A 5,676-nucleotide genomic window follows, 5' to 3' on the forward strand; every position below is an offset into this window, starting at 1 on the left:
TTCATTCTTTCTGATGGCTTAGTAATATTCAGTTGTACATATTCTATCTGCTTATTAAAATCCTCTTCTGAGGTAACCTTTTGGCTACCTTGGAGCATTCACATGGGACACAAATATGTTCATGTTTCCTTCAGAGAGGTCTATCCATATACCTCTTTCCCAAAGAGGTCACTAATTTTTGAATCACGTTCCTTCTAAGTCCCTGACCATGCAGCCACAGCTCATGAATTGTTATGAAATTCCTCATTTGGCCATTTCTCCTTACAAGCAAAGTGAAAAACCAGGTGCACGTCCCAAAGTCCTGCCCACTGGTAGGATTTCTCTTCACCACTGCCTTCAGGGCTGTCCCAGAGAGGGGCTGCAGTGCCACAGCCGACCACATCAGCTTTGCCTGCATGTCATGCAGAACCATCTGGAAACCAGGCCTGTGTCTTCTCTTCCCCTGTCACCTGATCACAGGGAATTCCCCATGAAGCTATATATGCAGGTGGGAGAAAGAGAAGACAGTAGAGCAAGAGTGGGACTTTGGACATTGGGCCACTTCTTCATGTAACTTACTTCAGGGCCTGCTCAGGTCTGATCTTGTATATATCATTTCCATTTGATGGACTGTCAGTGTGCAAGCCCACGTTGTGGGTTGGTGGGTCGGAGATCACCCAGTTATGACAGTTAGCTCAGGTCACGTGGTAATTTGGTGGCCCACAAGTAAGCATTCAGTCTCTACTCAGGCCCAGTAACAGGCCAAGAGCTGAGCTGTTTCTCAAAGGGAAAGTAGTTATCTGAAGGTGAAGGCAGAGCCTTGCCCCCAGATCTTAAAAACCTGCCTTGCAATTCATCTCTAGGGGCCTGTCAAAGGCTCCAAACAGCATCTTCATCTGACACTGACACCTCAAGCACCATCAGATCTGCTGGATCATAAGCCCAAGTTACAGAGCAACTTGCATAGTAGCCTGGACCTATGGCAGAGGCTTTTCTTCTGGGCCCCACTTCAAACTAGCAGCTTCTCAGGTCACTTGGTAAATGGACTAGAGTAACACGCGAATGAGGAATATGTTGCCTCTAAAATCCAGAGAGGCCTTCTGCCCACTTTTTGATGTGATGATCTGTTTTGTGTGTGTTGAGTTTGAGAAGTTCTTTATACATCTTAGATATCAGCCCTTTGTCTATAGTGGCATTTGCAAATATCTTCTCCCATTCCATGGGTTGCCTCATGGGGAACAAACCATGAGAGACTCTGGACTCCAAGAAACAAACTGAGGGTTTTAGAAGGGAGGGGGTGGGTGGATGGTTGAGCCTGGTAGTGGGTATTAAGGAGGGCATCTATTGCATGGAGCACTGGGTGTTGTACATAAACAATGAATCTTGGAACACTGCATCAAAAACTTACGATGTATTTTATGGTGACTAACATAAAACAATAAAATTTAAAAAAAATAAAATTAAAGAGTTATTGTGCCTCTTTCTTGGTTATAGGAGAGCCAGATACAACTTATTCTTCATCTTAGAAGTGATAACTTCTAAGTGATATGTCCTACATGACAAGACCCCTACACATTCTGAAGTAAAAGTGAATTTTAGATTTATTTCTCACCCTAATGTACAAGTGTCTTACCTATAAGCCTAGAGTAGTTGCTACTTCTCAGTCACTATGTCTAATCAGCATAATCATCAATGAAATGGACCACTGTGGCATCTTGTGGAAGGGAAAAACAATCAAGATCCCTCCAAAATGGGATGCCTGGGTGGCTCAGTGGGTTAAGCCTCTGCCTTCGGCTCAGGTCATGACCTTGGTGTCCTGGAATCGAGCCCTGCATCGGGCTCTCTGCTCAGCAGGGAGCTTAATTCCCTCTCACTCTCTTCCTGCCTCTCTGCCTACTTGTGATCGATCTCTCTCTCTGTCAAATAAATAAATAAAATCTTAAAAAAAAAAAGATCCCTGCAAACTAAATTATGACCTAGGGATGGAGAGTTGCTATAACCCTAAAGAGATATACATTTTTGTATTATTGGCCTCACCAGCTGAAAGCAAACTGCTTCTGGTGGGCTTTATGGACAGGTGTGGAAGAAAAATGCATATGCTAGATCGATAGCTACACACCAGGTAGCAGGGGTATGTTAATTTGTTCAAGCAGTGAAACCCCTTCAGGTACGGCAGCTACAACTGGAGTCACTACCTGATCAAACTTACAATAAAATAATCTGCTGTCGTTCTCTAAGATTCATCTGTTTCCTGAACAGTCCAAATAGAGTTGAATGGGAATGTAATAGGAATCACTACACTGGCATCTTTCAAATGGTGGCACTAATTTCTGCAATCCTTCTAGGGATGTGGTACTAAATGGCTTCCACTTGGCCTTTTCCACCATAATCGCCCATACTCTACAGGTCAAGGAACCAATGTAAGGAGTTTGCCAGCTGCTAAGTATGTCTGTTCCAATTATACATTTTAAAGTATGGGCATATAACTGGGCATATAACCACAGGATGGGTTCAGGGAGTCACTGACCTGAGCTAAAACTGAGACAGACCTGAGCTAAAAAGCCACTGATCACTGATGTCCACAAGCTCTTCTACTCTGCCTGGAGGGCCACAGTATCGTTATGAGACTTCTGGAATCGGTGTCAGTTCTGAGCCTGTGCCCAGCAGTCTCTGAAAATTATGATTATTTTCTTTTCCCCAACGTACAACCCTGTTAAAAGGCACAGGTCCCTCTGGGGGAAGGCTGGGAGAAAGGTTAATCATATAAATTTTCATTGCTGTATCAGGTACCCTTTCTAAAGGGTACCCTTTCTAAAGGGTACCTGACCTCCCATTCATTGAAGAAGTTCTTCATCTCTAAACTGATTCAACTTGGGAATTGATTGAAGGACTGTGATTCATTGCTTTTATGATTTGAGTTAGACTTTCTGAAGACTTGACATAGAAATTTTTGCTTAGATACATCAAATAAGAATTTCTATTTCATTTCTAGGAACATCATGATTAACTAGCCAACACCTTAGGTGTGCATGCATGAGTCAGATTACTGTGATTGCTGGTTACACAAAAATAAAATTGAATACAATGAAAGGAAGACAAAAATGAAAAAATAGATATAAAACATAGGGGCGCCTGGGTGGCTCAGTTGGTTAAGCAGCTGCCTTTGGCTCAGGTCATGATCCCAGGATCCTGGGATCAAGCCCTGTATTGGGCTGCCTGCTTAGTGGGGACCCTGTTTCTCCCTCTCCCTCTGCCTGCCACTCTGCCTAGTTGTGCTTTCTATCTCTGTGTCAAATAAATAAAATCTTTTTAAAAATGTATAAAACATAAATGTAAAAATGAAATTTAAAGAAGACTTAAAGAGTTGATAAAACAAGAAATTAGCTGAAAAGGAAAAAAAATTTTATCAAAAATTTTACGTATTTATTTGAGAGAGAGCATGAACAGGGTAAAGGGCAGAGGGAGAAGCAGGCTTCCCGCGGAGCAGGGAGCCAGATGCAGGACTCCATCCCAGAACCCTGAGATCATGACCTGATCCAAAGGCAGATGCTTAACTGACTGAGCCACCCAGTTGTCCTGGGGAGGGGGAAATAAACTGATAGACTAGAGAATCATGAGAAAAAAAACCACAAATTCTATATACTATTTTCCCCTAGCACTGGAGATTTGCAGTTCTGTGTAATCAGTAAACTTGGCATTAGCTGGATGTTCTTGCTGGTGGTCTAGGGGAGGGGCCTGTTACTTCGATTCTCAGGTATCTGTACCAGCACAACCGCACCACTGTTGCCAGGCGCCTGGTAAGTAAATGCCTTCTGATTGCTTTATGTGGCTTTTGTTCCCTGAAGGCTTTCAGCATCGCTTTTAGGGATAAGAATGGCTGCTTGTTGATCTTGAACCCCAGAGCTCAGTGTTCGCTACCCCCTAATCTTCAGTGCACTCTCACAGAAAGGTAGTCAGTCACTCTTGTGTCCCTGGTTTCCATCCACACTCTGTTCACCCAGCCTGTGACCAGGCATTTTTATCTCAGGCAGAGACCCTGTTTCGAGTCTCCAAGCTTTGCAGACTCCTGCAGCAGGCACCCGTGCCATCCCTCCCAAGGAAGGAGGACTTCACTGCAGTTCTGCCTCTTGCTGGGCCCCTTTTCGGAGAGCAGTCACCCAACCAGGCTGCGGTTCATGGTTTATGGCAACACCAAGCAGATAGCTCATACCTGGGCTCGCTGTTTGTAGCCGGTTTCCCTGCTCCAATGCCTGGGAACTCTGCTGCCCTCAGGCACCCCCAATCTTTCTGTGACCCCTGGGGTTCTGAAACCATGCTGTCCCGCCTGTGATTCTGCAGTGCTTATCACCTGAGTGCCTTTCAGGCAGAGAAGTCCCTCCCTGGAGTAGATATCTCAAGGTGCCAATTTTGCTCTCTGCTGCTTATCACTTTCTGGTACCTGGTTTATGGAGGTGTGTTGATTAATAGCCATACATTTGGATGCGTTTCTGCCAATATTTTTTCATTATTGTTCTCTAATTTACTTACATTTTGTTCAGAGAACTTTTCTTGTATCATTTTAAACCTCTTAAATTTCTAGAGACTTGCTTCATAGACCAACAGAGTGAATTTTCCATGTGCACTGGAAAAGAATGCATATGGGGCACCTGGGTGGCTCAGTGGGTTAAAGCCTCTGCCTTCAGCTCGGGTCATGATCCCAGGGTCCTGGGATTGAGCCCTGCATTGCTGCTCTCTGCTCGGTGGGAAGCCTGCTTCCTCCTCTCTCTCTCTCTCTCTGCCTGCCTCTCTGCCTACCTGTGATCTGTCTGTCAAATAAATAAATAAAAATCTTAAAAAAAAAAAAAAAAAGAATGTGTATGCTGGGGTACCTGGGTGGATCAGTCAGTTAAGCGGCCAATTAAGAGACTATTGATTTTGGCTCAGGACGCGATCTCAGGGCCGTGAGATCAAGCCCTCTCTCAGGCTCTATGCTAAATGTGGAGCCTCCTTAAGATTCCCTCTCCCTCTCCTCCTCCCCCACCCCCTGCTTGTGTGCACATGCTCACTCTCTCTAAAAAAATAAAATTTTTTAAAAAGTATTCTGCTACTTTTGGGTGTAATGTTTTCTAAATGTCACATAAAGTTGTGATACTACAACTCAAGTTGGTTGATATTACAACTCAAGGCTTCTATATCTTTACTGATTTTCTATCTACTTGTTCCATCAATTAGTGAGAGAGGAGTGTTAAAATAATCCACAGATAATAGATTTACATATTTCTCCTTTTAACTGCCAGGCTTTTTTTTTTTTACCTTGTGTTTATTGTATTTTTATTATCATGTGCCTATGTAGTTAGGATTGTTATGTTTTCTTGACAAAGTGACCCTTTTTTTTTATCATTATGAAATGTCTCTCTTTATCTCTAACAGCATTTTTTTGTCTTCAGTCAACTTTCTCTGATGTCAGTTTAGCAATTCTACTTTTTTACAATTAGTGTTTACGTAGCTAACATTTACTATTCTAGTATCTTAGTCTATGTGACGTGCTTAACAAATAGCATGGAGGACATGGGGAGTTAGAGAGGAGAAGGGAGTTGGGGGAAATTAGAAGGGGAGGTGAACCATGAGAGACTATGGACTCTGAAAAACAATCTGAGGGGTTTGAAGGGGTTGGGGGTTGGGAGGTTGGGGGAACCAGGTGGTGGATATTAGAGAGGG

The sequence above is a fragment of the Mustela nigripes genome, chromosome 13 (assembly GCF_022355385.1).
Source record: "Mustela nigripes isolate SB6536 chromosome 13, MUSNIG.SB6536, whole genome shotgun sequence".
In the NCBI taxonomy this organism is placed as follows: Eukaryota; Metazoa; Chordata; class Mammalia; order Carnivora; family Mustelidae; genus Mustela; species Mustela nigripes.